Consider the following 15,286-nt stretch of genomic DNA (forward strand, 5'->3'; position numbering starts at 1 on the left):
TGCTTTCTATTCAAAATGGCGGCGGCTTCGAGTACTCTCTCTTTAGAGCTCTGTTTTATCTTGATCCATATATTTTTAAGGAAAAAAATGAACAAGGGAGCTCACACTGGTAAAATGCAGGGAAATTAAGCGTCCCTGAGTCATCAACGTAATTCTAGAACCCCAAACGTGAAGATGTGGTGAACAAAAAGTGGTCCCAAAGTATGCTTACAACCACACGAGCAATTATTTGGGACCACTTTTGAAATCTGATACATGGCTTATGACGTACTTTAACGTAATATTTGGCGGGAATTTCGCGTTCAACTCTTTGGATTTTACCTTCCTCAGTTGTAATTGCTGTTGCATTCAATTCAAGATGTGTCTAACACCAAAAGGCATTCAAAATTTAAACAATACTTGCTTTGCAAATAGTATTTTGCAAGCCATGCTTTCAGTACAAAGGTTTTCAAAGGGTCTTGACAGCATTCAGCACAACAGAGAGAAATGTTTTGCTAAAAGAACAGGTGAGATGAAGCATAATAATGGGTACCCTGGCATTTTTGTCTCTTGTGTTTCTAGGTTTGAAATATGAAATCTGACTGAAATCTAGAATTCAAAATCTCCTCTGAATCTAGGTAGAGGGTCCAGTGACGTACCAAATTAGCTACACTGACCCAAGTATTTACACAAAAGAGTAAAAAATTAAATTGTATCCCAAAAGGTGATTTCCCTTGGGTAGAAGGACAAACAAATGCAACGACACCAACATCCATTTTTAAGTTATTTTTATTTACCAAGTTGTGGAAAAGCTCAGAAGAAGCCCACAGGAAAATAAGTTCACAGTCCTTACACATCTCTCTTGATAATAAGATTATAGACTGAAATGCAATGGTAAGATCAAAATTTAATAAAGTTCACGGATGTCCTTCAACGGAATGTGTGAAAGGTGGGGTAATCTGCGTAGGACAAGATACAGTGCTGTGTTAAACATAGTCTGACTTTTTCAAAATACAGGCTGTATTAGCTATTAGCTAGGTTACATCTTAAGCACCATGATTTGCAAGGAATGTATCTTAGGTACAAATAACATGATATTTAGAGAAATGCATTAAAACACAATTTAATATTTGCTCCACTGAGAAAGTTTGGTGTTTTGTCCCCACTGAAATGAACCCATTCTGTAAGACATCTGTCCACCCCCTAGCCTGCTATTCTCCCCCCTGTAAACCAAGTAAGACAACCGAGTAAAAGTCTAACAACAAAAAATGCATACAGGGTCTGGTAAATGTGTCACTCTACTTGAATGTACTTTCACCAGAATGAACTGTTATTTACTCAGTTCTTAGAATAATTAACCCTTGTAGATAGCTGACACATGATCGGAAAGCATTTTAAAATCAAGAGGACAGGCCCCGCTAGCAGCACTTGCAACAGCTTTTGTAAATTTTGGGAAAGATCAAAATGGACTCGTTCTACCTATTCTCCACAATGGCAGGGCCAGAATCAGGGTACAACCCACTTCGATATCAAGAAGAAAATCAAAGATAAAAGCATCAACAGCACAAGCAGCCAAGTTTTAAAGGGATAAAGGGAGGAGAAAGTAATGAACAAACATCAGTTAAAGTTAAGGAAGACGGCCTCCAACAAAAAGCGCCAGCGTAATCTAGCAAAAAATGTAAAACTAAGTCTTCCTAATGCTGGGCGCACACGTTAGTTCATTATCTATTCTTACCAGGGATTAATTTTTGTGCACTCTCATTGGAAGCAACATGTCACCTGCAATAAAATCAGATGGATTTAATCAGGCACTGATAGGCATCTGATTTGATATCTGACACTTGATTGTATTGACAAAAAAAAAGAAGAATGAAAGTCACATTTTTAGGTTGTTGCTGTGTTATTTGATTACAGTATTAATAATAAAATTAGGTAAAATAACAAAATTAATAGGCTGGCATTAAATTATATACTGGTAATGGTTATGAAGAAAATGGTTAACTTTACTAAGCTGAGATTCAGGGTTGATATTTAGGGTTTTTCTTCAGGAGGTAACAGTAGAAAGTAGGTAGACTTAGAGATGATTTCTAGGTGAGATCATTTTTGCTCATGTCAAAGATTCCTGTAGTTTTTATTGTGGAAAATGTGCCCAGTTTTCTGGACATTATGTTCTTGCAAATCCAGTTAGTATATAATTTGCATCCATCATTTTTCAGTGGTACCCATCTTCTCCTCCTCCTCCACCCCCCTATTCCAGCTCACCCATGGGGTACATTAAAAAACTAGTTGATTTCTTTGTTCCAGGGCTTACCTTCATATTTGTAAATGAAAGTTAAGTAAGGCTAAACTAAGCCTTATTTCTTATTAGTGTTCCAGTGATCTTTCATTCTGTGAATTAATATACCATCTCATTTTTGCCCGCCATAGGCATAGGTAATCACAAAAAATATATTTTCTTTGCTGAACCCATCACCAAAACAAAGTGAGAATGCTATGAAGCAAAAATCACAAGACCGTCATATGTTCTGGGGTAGGCTAATACCCAGGCTAGAAAATGTGGAAAATGTACCACTATTACCCGGGGGGGGGGGGGGGGGGGCGGGGGGCGGTGGGATGATGGGCACTGCTGTAATTAATTGACTGATGCATAAAGCATGTTTACTTCATGTACAGTTGGAAGATTAAAAAAGTGTAATTTTTGGAAAACATTTCAGTTTAACAGTTTATGGACATAAACAGTACATTTTAGTGAGTTTCTTTTGACGTTAAAAGTTTGACATCAAAGTGGTCCCAAAATGTGGCTACGGAGCAACCTTTTGGGACCACTTTTTAGCGTGTTTTGTTTTTAGTTATACGATAACGTCAAATGCAATGGGAAAGGTTTGCTTACCTTGCACTCCACCAGTATGAACCTCGCTTATACGTTTTTCCCCCATTAAAATAAGAATCTGATGAAACGCGGTGAGCAGCTGCACGCGGTGACGCGTACGGCAGTGTTCAAGAATTCGAAACAAACAGCCGCCATTTTGAATAGAAAACATAACTGGAGCCCAGGTCACACCTGTAATTTTTGTGAACGGTTACCAAGCCCGGTCGAAAAGTGGTCCCAAAAAATCTTTCTGCGGCCCGCTCAGGTTGAAATTCGGAGTCAGCGTCAGATGGGTTTTGTTTGTTCATTTTTCCAAGAGTTTTTCTGGGAGTTTTACCAAGGGTTTTCCATCCCATCTTAAAACCAACATTTCTGAATGCCATTAAGGTACGGAATCGGTGGGCAGAAATAAAATCGCTTTATGCGGTGTTTCGGTTTTGTTTTTAGCTTTTTAGCTATGATCAAAACATTGGCAAGACTTGACTAACGGAGGGATGAAATGCACCAAACATTGTTTTTTAAATATATTTTCCAGTACTTACCATGGCATCCTCGTACCCGGGGCTTCCCTCTTGCTTGAAAATTGTTGGAGGGGGGGGGGGGAGGATCTTTTCCCGCTCTTCCCAATATTTAAAACAAGGAAAAGCCCTTTGAACGAGGTTGCCCATCTGGGATCTTACAAGTGCACGCAAACGATCTGGTCGAAGATCTACACTTTTTCTGCATTGCGTCGGCAGAGACAGGCACAATGTACAACCCATCCAAATTCTTCGATCGTACCACACTCGCTTGGTTTAACTATAAGCTCTCCAAGAAATGAAACCAGGGTGGGCTGCTATAGCCTGCGTAGCTGGCGGGTTTTTTTGGCGTTTGGTGGCCCGCGGCAGAGCCGCGAGAAACCGCGGGCCAACAAACCCCAAACAAAGCCGCCAGCTACGCAGGCCAGAGCCGGGGGGGACTCTCATATGAAAGGGGCGGGGATGCTTGTTGGAAATTGTCAATTAAGCCACTAAAGGAGACCAATCTGGGCATGGCCCAAACTTTTTTGACCCCTTAAAAGAGACCACTTTAAAACACAGACAAATAAAAAATACAGTAATTAACTGTTCGCGTGCAACCCTAAACGAGACCTTCACGGCTAAATATAATGGCGTTTTGCCCAGAACACCCTAAGTGAGACCAAAATCTGAAATTAACACCCCTAAGCGAGACGACGGACACCCCCCCCCCCTCCCCCCGGGAGGCCAGAGCCGCTACGATTTCCTGATTGGGTAAAAGCCATAGCAAAAATATAATTTAAATAAAGACAAGAAGTCCTGTAAGGCTTTGCTCTGATTCCCAACGTTTTCTAACGCTGAAATGCTTTGGTGTGCGGAGTTACTATCGATCAAACTTTGGCCTTGTCCTCTCTGTCTCCTAACTGTAGTCGCACTTGTCGAGAAATAAAAAACCGAAGGAATAGCATAAGTACACCCTCTCTCCTCGCTCCTCTCTCCATCCCCGACGGCTTACAACCAACAAGTTGCTGCCGGGTTGCAATCAAGAAATATAACCTCTCAACACAACAACACTGTGCGTCGAAAAAAGTTCTAAAGTTCTAAAATACACAGTACAGCAAAAAAGAAGGCGAAGAAGAGAATTAAACTTCATCAGATTATATTATTTGGTAAAAAATTGTTTCTTAAATCAAAACAGGAAGAAATGAACTTAACCATCTGCTTGTTAAGAACATAATCAGAGGATGAACCTAGTTTAATGGCCTTAGCTCCCACGAGTCTCCTGTAGCTGAGTGGTAGAGCATCCGAACTAGTAATCGGAAGGTCTTAGGTTCGATTCCTGATAGGAGCCAGCACTCGGAATTTCTTTTTCCGAGTTTGCCTGTGTCATTACTGAATAATACATCATTCTCATAATCAGAGGAGTTCGCTAACGCTACAATTAATTCTGTGATTTGTAAATGTTTGAAGTTTGGAAATTTAGCTGGCTGCAAAACATCTCGGCAAGTCAAGGAGTGCCCACCCCACCCCTGGGATAACAACGAACCATCCATGTTAGCCCGAAATTACACCGACTTTTAGCTAAACTTAGTCTGTACGGAATACAAGAATCGAATCTTTTAAACGCTCTGTTAAAACATATTTATTTAAGAAGGCTTTTAGTTGATTATTTATTTATTTATTTTTAAATATTGTAATTTTATCGGGTAATTTTACTGGTTTTTAATTTAGTTATTAATAATATTGTAATGCGCTTTTGAGTATTTTTATAGAAAAAAGCGCAATATAAGTATTAAATATTATTAAATATTATATATTATAATATTATTATTATTATTGCGATTGGTTTAAGTCGTATCTAAATAATCTTACCCAGAAATGTGTCGTCAATGGTTCGCTGTCCAAAGTCTGTTCTCTGGGCTGTGGCGGTCCCTCAGGGAACTATCCTAGGCCCTCTTCTATTCTTGATCTACATCAATGATTTGCCAAATTGTTTATCGTTCTGCCAACTTACCCAAACTAAAACCGAGTTTATGTTAATTGATTTTCGACAAAAACTGAGCACATTATCTGAATCCCTTGAACTTTCCATAGATAATGTTCCTATAAAACAAGTTTCCACTACTAAATCACTTGGGATTCTTTACCAAGAACTAACTACCTAAAAAAGAGCTTTCCGGTTACAGAGGTGCAACTCTCTGGAACAGTCTATCCTGCAGTCTTAGGCAAGTGAAATCTCTAAATCATTTCAAGGAATTGCTAAACCATCCTTTTAGATACACGGCATTCATGGAAATAGGTGTAGTTTAGTGTAATTATGAATAAGACTTTTCAGAAACATTAATTGTTATTAAATATTATTATGTAGTTGTATTTTATATTGTACCAAAACCTGATGGATTTTTACCGTGTTAAAAAAAGTAAAGTAAAGTAAATAGGACATTTTCCCTATGGCGTCATTTTACTACAACTCCCAGAATCCTTCTGGTTTTAGTTTTCTCATGCTAATTAGAGCTATTGTTCTTTGCTGTTCATTAGGATTAAAAGAATTTGCATTTGAAAAGAAAAGCGAAATGAATTCTGGTAGTTTTAGTAAAATAACGTCATCATGAAAGTGGCCTACTGGCTAATCACTAAGAACCATTAATCTCGGTACTTCAGAGGAGGCACGGTAGGTAGAATGATAACTTTATTCAGTTCCTTTTAATTTCAAGTCAGGGGTTCAAATTTCCGTACACTTGCTCACTCTACGACAACAGAAGGTGTCATAAGGGAGTGGTCTTATCGAATAATATGCTTCACATTTTCTAGTCTGATTTTATAGTCTGATGCTCCAAGCATCTAGTATCGTTCGACGGTGTCGATAACAGCCCGATTTACAGGCCAGTGAAGATGGCTATTGGTCGTTTCCAATCTAGTTGTGGCTTAACAATCAAACTTTTATCGATTTGACCGCTGACTTCACGATTGATTTTCCGTTATGAAAGTAAAGGTAACAAAGGCCTCATCGTAGTTTCATCAGTTGATATTTTGGACATTTACAGTTCAATGCATGACCCATGTATTGACATCCACTCATTCTAGAATCGGTTGTTAGACATTTGAAGAGCAGAACACATCTTGATCTGCAAAAATACGAACACTTGGATGAAAACTCTGCTGCACGTAGGTCTGAGAGAATATATGAAGATAATGATACGAAGTTTAGTGACGGGTGTGATGCGCTGAATTCTACGAAAAGTTTGTAGTTCAATCTGATCAGCGGTAAATGGGAAATGACGAGGTAGAACTTTCGGCAAAACATCCATCGCGTCTTTGCATTCAGGTGTAACGTTACTTGAATTTTCTCAGTTCGTGCAATGCTCTGATAGCAAATTACAAACCCAAAAGGTTTTTTATTGACTTGGAGAGATTGTTGTTTTCACTTGATTGGGAAATTAGGCAAAAGAGAATAACACTCAAATTTTAATTTCTTTACTGAGGTGTCAAAAACGCTGCTATGAAAACACAAAATCGCTCCCCATTTCAAAATGAGTACAACCAAATATTTCTTTTCCAAAACTTACAATACAAGCAGAGATAGTTAATATTGTGGCGGCCAAACTTTCTACAGCTGACGTTGTTCCCACGCTTAGCCCATAAGATTCATGAAGTAATCTTCTGATGAGTGGCTCTTCCTGGCGCTACTAATGGCGTATCTCCTAGTCAACGGCTTTGGTGCGTCCTTTCAGTAGAAACCCAAAACCAGAATAGCAACATTTCGTTACTAGTTAACATTCAAACAAAACTTAAAACCAGTCTGCTGATCAAAATTATGACACCTTTAAATGCGACAGGATTCACATATTGCTATTCAGGATACATGTTTTATTGATCCAGCTGAGTTGTTTTCGCTTATAGGAATTTAAATCAGTAAACCATCGTAATATTTTCGTGGGAACTACTCAAAACCCCAGAACATGTTCACGTATGTTGATTAAACCAAAAAAAAAAATTTGCCTAGTAAATGAAAATAAATCAAGTAATCGACCCAAAACGGTGGAGGCTAATATCACACTGCAGACTATGTCTATCATATGCCGTTGATAATGTTATAAAACGGCGGTGTCCATTTAAAAACGTGGGCTGAAATAACATTAAAATCTGACTATAAAAATTGGCTCTAGCTAGTAAAGTGACCTGTACGTAGTAACTCACAATCAATTTCCATCTGGGCCATCCGTAGCTTAAGACACTTAGTAATTGCGGTTTAAGAAATCTGGCAAAGCAAACCTTAAATTTATTTTGGATGTTCATTGGTGCAAGTGTGGTCGAATTTACATTTTGAAAGTGTCACTGAACAAAAGCTGACATTTTCTTTGGTAGATGGTAGATGGTTTATTTCAAAATCACATTGCATCCCAAGAGCTGAATTAAGCAATTTTACAATAAAAGTTTTTAAATTCAAACATTTACAAGTATATTGTATAAAAGTATCAATAATAATCTAATTTTTCTACAGTTTTACTTGGAATTTGCGCTTGTAAAAAACACACATCTATGATTAGTTTTCACGTACACGTTTCTCACTGCAGACGATTTACGCCGAGAATGAAAACAACAATGCAGATGCTGTTGGCGCTCTTTTTCGTTGTGAACAATGCTGTGGCAATTGTCCCAGAATGGTGTGACCGCTTATACAATGGAGTTTGCGAGCAGAATTGTATAGCAGGAGGCTGCAACTTGGAGTGTTTCAATTCCGAAGATTACCATTCGTGTAAACAACATTGCATTGGTGAGTTTCCTGAGTGATTAATCGATCTATTAACCCCTTAACTGGCAAATTCCTTGGACTCTTTTTGCCAATAGGCCAATTTCATGACGGCGAAGGATTCTAGTAGTTGTAGGCAAATGAAAATATCCTACTTTCTGGAAGTAGACGATCTAAACGGATTTAGTAGTCCTTATGAAGGTTTCCCTAGAAATTTGTGCTGCTCTAAAATACCGAGGACTCGAGTTGTCTTGTGACATCACCACTTTAAACCCTTGTTGTTTTGTCAGCGAGCACGTCACGTGCAAGCTTAGTCTCCCTCGCAGCCAATCTTTGTCTTGCTACGCAACGTTCTTCCGAGTGATGAGACAAAAAACAGCTACGAGTGGAATGAATGAATGAATGAATGAATGAATGAATGAATGAATGAATGAAATCTTTATTTAAACACGGTAAAAATATCAGTATAACAATAGAAAATGAAGAAATTCATCTTAAGTATAATTTTCTATTTACTGGCTTACATATTTGCCGTGTGGGAGTCCGATACAGAGAGCCATTTATCAATTCTTCTCTTGAAGTTGCGTAGAGATGTTGTAGTGCGGATATCCTCAGGAAGATCGTTCCAAAGAAAAGCTCCGCTATAACTGAAACTACGCTTTAGGTAGTCAGTTCTCGGTTTCGGCAAGTACAATTTTTGACTTGCGTCACGAAGATCAAAGGACAAAGTTCTGGGAGTGAACATGTTACAAAGATAATTTGGGGCGAGCTTATTAACGCATTCCTGCCATACGGAGCTTGAGCCCGCAGTACGAGCGGCAGTCAAAACTGGTTATCCTACGTCATTAGCAAGTGACACTTCACTGTGGACTAAATGACAATACTATCGAATTTGTTGTTTATTACCGCTCCAGCCGCTCTAGAGTTCTCGAAAATGGCCCATTTCTCCAACCTAAAGCAAACGGGAAACCACTAGATACCTTTCCCCAGCATTCTGGAACTTTCCACACAGCCACTTAGCTTCACTTAGTGAATAACACCTCACAGAGTTAAAAAGAAGGAGAGCGAAAAACCTTGACAACCGCGGCCGTCCGACGCGGGCAGTGCTTTTAAATGAGGTACTCCTTAAACAGTTTCCGCTATTCTATGCGTTTAAATATAAAATATAGCACGAAATAAATTAATAAATATGTTTACAAGTATACAGAATAAAATTATTCACACGACTGTATACGCATGATTTTTATTAAATTTAGTTTGCGGCTTTATGATGTATCCGCGAAAAAGTTTCAATTTCTATTTTTCATTTGGTTGTAATGGTTGATGGCATGCATTACTCACTTTTTTCGAATCACCGCCCCGAGCTTATTGTCAGTTATCAGCGAGTGAGCCGTCAGTATCTTTTTTAGCTGAGAATCTGAGTCTCACAACAGACATTTCCAGGCCAGATTTGGGAACTAGTGCTGGAACTGAGTTCGCACAACATGTACCTCTAATATTTGCTAAAATATTATAAATATCTACCTCTTGCTCTGAGTTTCAAGTTCAGATTCAAAAATCCAACCAAGAAGAACAAGGTAGTGAACTGGCCCGCAGGTAGCGAGTGCTAATCTAGGCGGGCCAGACTTTCAAATCACTCTATTGCTAGTTAGTAGTTAATTAGTAGCTAGTTGTTAAAATTTCACCTATTTACATTTAGGCATTTCACCTATAAATTTAGACGTGATTCCTGTTCTTGTTATTCAGGTTTATGAGATAATCCAAACCCTGATTCAAAACAGTAATAAGTTTAAGCCCCAAATTCGCATTATTTCCCTTACTATTAAAACTTTACACACCTGTCAGACGAGTAGACTTCATAAAACTGCAGATTGTTCAAAAATCAAGAATAATAAATTTAAAAATTCTAAATCCCATCAATTATTATATGTTCCTCTTGACCCAGAGTTTTTGAACGGTTTTTGTTGTTCCTCATTATTAAAGCCAACACTAAAGAAAACCATATTATGTTAACTGATATTAGTATAAGTGTTCAGCAATAATTATTGTTATCAATCTTACATGTCCAGACAACTCTTGGCACTTCATTATTTTTTATCATGTTTGAAACTCAATGCACAAGGAACAACCCAAACTATAATTGTGGATGTGACGAGCTAATGCCAAATTTCTGACAATGGCTACATCATGATGCCCAATAATAATAATAATAATAATAATAATAATAATAATAATACAATGCAAGGATATATCCTTCAGAACTTATCCACAAAAGCTACTTAGAAACGGCTATGACAGCTAACACATTCATCTCATAGCCAGTATTCCCATCAACCTCATTATCGGCCTCCCAACTGATTGTAGCTTTCTCCACATGCTCCTGTTTACCATCCCTCATTCAATAAATATACTGTAGATGTTATCAATCACATGGAATCTATTTATGTTTGGCTATTTACTGTGTTGCATCTACTGTTTCGAGTCTCTTGTAATTGCCAAAGTCATTCTTCTCTTATTTAGTTTGCTTATTTTTATTGAATTGCCACAGAAGCCAACAAAATATACAGAAAAAAACAACAACGACAATGTACAAAAGAAGAAGGGGTATGGGAGGGGGAAGTAACAGGGCTAGGTCCAAATTGACAACTGCTCCATATAACTAAGAAAGAGAAAAAACACCCTGAAAACAAAGTCAACAAGAACCAAGAAAAAATAACAATAATAAAAAAATTAATAGGTTATTCAGGGAATTTTTTCATTATTCAATCGGTTAATAAAAATTGAATTTTCACAGGCATGCATTTCCTTCTAATATTTTGTCTGGCTTTTTACTTTTGCTATTTTTTTGCTACCCTATCTAAAACTCGCCCTACATTGTACCTGCCACCTCTTGCTCATGGCATTTACTAACTTGATAAAAATGTCTGATGTTTGGCATCCATAAATTCTTACTCTAGCTCAAATGTTGGTTGGGGAGGGGGGGGGGGGGGTCTATTTCCCCCCTTTCAATCTCATGTTTGGGGTTCCACCAATTGCAAACATTTTATTTTAAATGCAATGGGATACCAAGAGCACTTGCTAAGTTCTGTTTTTCCCATAGTTTTAAACTGCGCAAAAATATTCCTGTATTAGTGAGCACTACCCAAGGGAAACCCGAGTATCTCGGTGCCTACTATTGCTTGCGCAGTAACAATAGTAGGCACCGTCCTTAAAGACATTTAACATTTGACACTCTCCCACCCACGCACCCTGTCTAAGGGGTGATGGATCTGGCTGGCAATACATTTACCAATGTTGTTCAATTTATATAATTTCTTTATTTACAACAATTCGGTAAATAAAAAGTAAAAAATATCTAAAATAGCCATAAGAATAATCTGTAAAATTTTAGGGTAAAAGCACCTTATACTGAGACAGATCAACAATTACCAAAACAAAAAATGTAGGGACAATAAATGACAATAAAACTAGGCATAAAGTTAGTAAGTTAATTAATGGAATTATTTAAATTATAATGAAATCACATATGTTGGTCGGTGAGCGAAGAGGTCCAGTTCACAGTTGCTCGATATAGCCTTCTTTTTCCGTTCCGAGCTATTGCTGGGCTGCGTTTCAACATTTTACAGACACTGACAATAGCCGCACACTTTAAGTGTCTTTTTGAGCTTTAAAAAACAAGTGCTGCAGGAGGATTGCAAGCAGAGGACGTGGAAAACTCTCAAAGATTGATACTCGTTGTTACCTAGCAGAGAAACAGGTCGGGAATTTGTATCCCTTAACACTACAGTTCCCACACGGCTAGATCAGTCTCTCTGAAATGTAAGAACAATTTGAAAAGCATATTCACAACCAGAATGTAAACAGAAGCTGTCCATAAATTGTACGACGAGTCCAGTCGGGCAAAGGGTCGGAGTCTTCACTGTGAACCTCACGCGGCGAAGATCACTATATACTTGTCATTCAACCGAAAACAAAACGACACAGTAAATCGATCAATACTTATGGTCGCCGTGCTACGTCGTGAACTTGGTAAAATCAAAAAGACGAAACAGAAAACAACACTTCAGGCTTGCGCCTTCAATAAGCACTTCATGTAATTTCTCTTGCTTGGCACAACCAATCACAGAGCGCAGATATCAATGACGTATGAAAACTCAGTTTGGACCCGTTGCTGAAATCTGATTGGTTGATTTAAATTTCAGACGCGCGGACCGTATGGCAGGTTTGTACATTAAATTTGCCTTTTGCTTCGGTCTTCTAACGGATAAGTTGTCCCAGCTGAGAGAGTTGAGAAGATAGCTAGATTTGTATTATAACTTGATTTAGTAATTACTCTGGCAGCGCGATTTTGTACTTTTTGTAGTTTCTCACTCAGCTGTTGAGACAAGCCATCCCAAACAACACTGCAGTAATCAAACTGTGGTGCGATAAGACCTTTGTATATTTCAATAGCGGTGTGCATTGAAATAAAAGTTCTGACTCGCTTAAGTGCACCGATACTGGAAGCGACTTTTTTTAAAATTGCGAGTATGTGCTCCTTACAGGATAGGTTTTCATCTATGTTCAGTCCGAGAGCTTTGCTATTATCTGTTTAGTTTATTGTGACGCCCTCTACATTAAAATTTATATTTTTGTCATTTAAAGACTGCAGTTTTTGGCGTGAGCTAACGACCATAAACTCCGTTTTTGCCACATTGAGGCCCAACTTGTTAGCTCTGTGCCAGAGATTAATGTGTTTCAGTTCAGTATTGATTTGGGTTTCAAGACCAAGCATGTCAGATGCAGCAAAGGTAACATTCGTGTCACCAGCGTACATTCTAGGGGAGCCAAGGCTCAATCAATTTGGTAAGTCATTTATATAGATCAAAAAGAGTAGAGGACCAATTATTGATCCTTGAGGAACTCCACAGTTTAAAGGGGTTTCACTGGAGAGGTGATTGTTTACATTGCATCGTTGTAAACGATTTGTTAGATAAGACTTAAACCATTTCAGTACATCTTGATCCACCCCATATTTAGCAAGTTTTTGCAAGATGATTTCGTGATCTATAGTGTCAAAGGCTTTCTTTAAATCTATCAAAATTACACCATTGAGTAGACTTTTGTCAACATTGACACACCAGTTGTTGCTAGTCTCCAACAAGGCAGTGAGCGTACTGTGTAAAGAACGAAAGCCATACTGGCATCTGGTTAATAAATCATTTACATTTATACAGTTGGTCATAGATAATTTTTTCAAGGATTTTGGCCACAGCAGGTATAACGGATATAGGCCGATAGTTGTTTAAGTCAGTCTTGGATCCAGTCTTATAGACAGATGTTACTTTAGCCAGCTTCCAGTCGGAAGGGTAGATACCAGTCAGTAGTGATTGATTAAATATACACGTTAAAGAAGGCGCGACGACATCAGCGGCTATTTTTAACAGTTTGCATGGAATATTGTCAAGACCAGTGGCCTTCCCTCCATCGATACCTTTCACGAAGTTGACGACTTCTTGGACATTGATCCTTTCGAAAGAAAATACCCTGTCAGAGGATTTTACATAGTAAAGCGGATCAACGTCTACAGTAAGGATTTCACGGGCTAGAGCCGATCTGACCAATACTAGTAAAATGGTTGTTAAACGCCCTCCGCTATGTCGTCGGGTGAAGTAAAGACTTGATGCCCTGATTAAGTCTGAGAGACTTTAGTAGATTTGCATTGGCGAGATTGAAGTTCATTGATTAACCGCCATGTTTTACGTGGATCACATTTACTTGCGTCTAATTTCTCCGAAAAATATTTGCGTTTGGCATTCTTTATTGAGTTATTCACCTTATTTCTTGCGTCTTTGAATTCTTTCCAAATCAGGGGATCATTTGTAGATGTAGCTTTCTTTTTTAAAAGATCCCTAGAGAGACTCTAGGAGACTAGTACAAGCTCCAATCGGTAAGTATTCGGTTTATAAGTATGTGTTTCGAGCCATTTGCCACTGCAGGAGCTCTCAGGCTGGTATCATCAAGCTGGAATGGAGGGTAGACGGAAACCTCTGAACGAAACCAGGGGTGAGAGGTAATTTCACAGCGATTGGGACGCTAAAAGTGTTCGTATCGAGAGATTGCTTATTTGGGCGCCAACGTTAAAGGCTGACTGCAGCCATCTCCTAAACCAGTCACCTTCGAACCAGCCTAAAAGACACAGAATATCATACAGTAACTTTAACTGCGAACTGCGGGGCATTAGCCTCATCAGCCGTTGACCAGGATCTAATGCAGTTTCAGCTATCAACAGATAGGTCCCTACAGATCAACGGGACTACAGTTCCTGGCGTCGTCCGTGACAGATGCCGCTAGGTGATTACCACTCAGACGTCATACCACTAAGCATATGGCATTTTGAAGCATACAAGCTGCAGGCCTCAAAGGTGCCTGCTGTGTGTAAAGAGTGCAACAGATCTCAGGAGTCTTTGCCAGGTGCACAGTTCTGTGCATGGAATAGCAGTGAAAAAGCGTATTCGGTCAATACAAGATTTTCTTTTTTGGCCAATGAAGTACAAGTTGCGTGAAGTACTGCATGATCATTTCCAGATCCAATTGGATGCTGCCTTCTCTTGGAGCGACTTGATGGTTAACCACCGAGTTTTCTTGGAGAGTTCGATGTGGACAAAATGAACATGGTCGATCTAGCGATGAAACGACTGCAACCGACTTCAACGGGTTTAACGCTGCAGGACCAGCTTCGGTTTTCACAGTTAGCTCGAGAGGGTTCGTATCGGGTTCTCTTCCGCTCGTTGGCGAACTTAAAGTTCTCTTCTCAAGGTACATTTAGTTCAACGAGGTGCACACGTCTCCAGGAGTCGGACTAAATTAAAACATCCCGGTGCTCATTTGTGATGGCAACGTGAGCAGGGAAGTGCGAGCCTTTAGGGAGGTCACCCAACATCTGCTAGTGTTGGGCTCCTTTCAGCAATCTGGACTGTTTTGTTCTCTTTAAAGCAACTGGTTGAGGCTGTGCACCCTTTCCGTCGAACTTGATGACTTGGTTGAGTCGGCTTCTTTAGCTGATGCTTTGTTGATGCCAGGGCATTGGGTCTATATGTGATGTCGGCTACAACATTCAACACTTTGTTGTCTCTACAGGTGTACCTCTGCAGTGGGCTATCTTAAGCCGCTAACACGTGCTCTAGGGTAGCTCATATCTCGTTACAAGCA

At 39.0% G+C, this 15,286-nt stretch overlaps 1 long non-coding RNA gene across 1 annotated transcript; it reads right to left on the minus strand.

The window, feature by feature from the left end:
• Positions 1-750: 750 nt before the first annotated feature.
• LOC146486167 (uncharacterized) lies at positions 751-3,110 on the minus strand. The gene is made up of 2 exons (XR_014860010.1): positions 2,870-3,110; positions 751-1,758 (listed from the first exon to the last, which is right to left on the minus strand). It is a non-coding gene; the product is annotated as an uncharacterized LOC146486167 (long non-coding RNA).
• Positions 3,111-15,286: the final 12,176 nt, after the last annotated feature.

This window comes from Pavona decussata, unplaced genomic scaffold, assembly GCF_977016875.1.
Source record: "Pavona decussata unplaced genomic scaffold, jaPavDecu1.1 SCAFFOLD_21, whole genome shotgun sequence".
In the NCBI taxonomy this organism is placed as follows: Eukaryota; Metazoa; Cnidaria; class Anthozoa; order Scleractinia; family Agariciidae; genus Pavona; species Pavona decussata.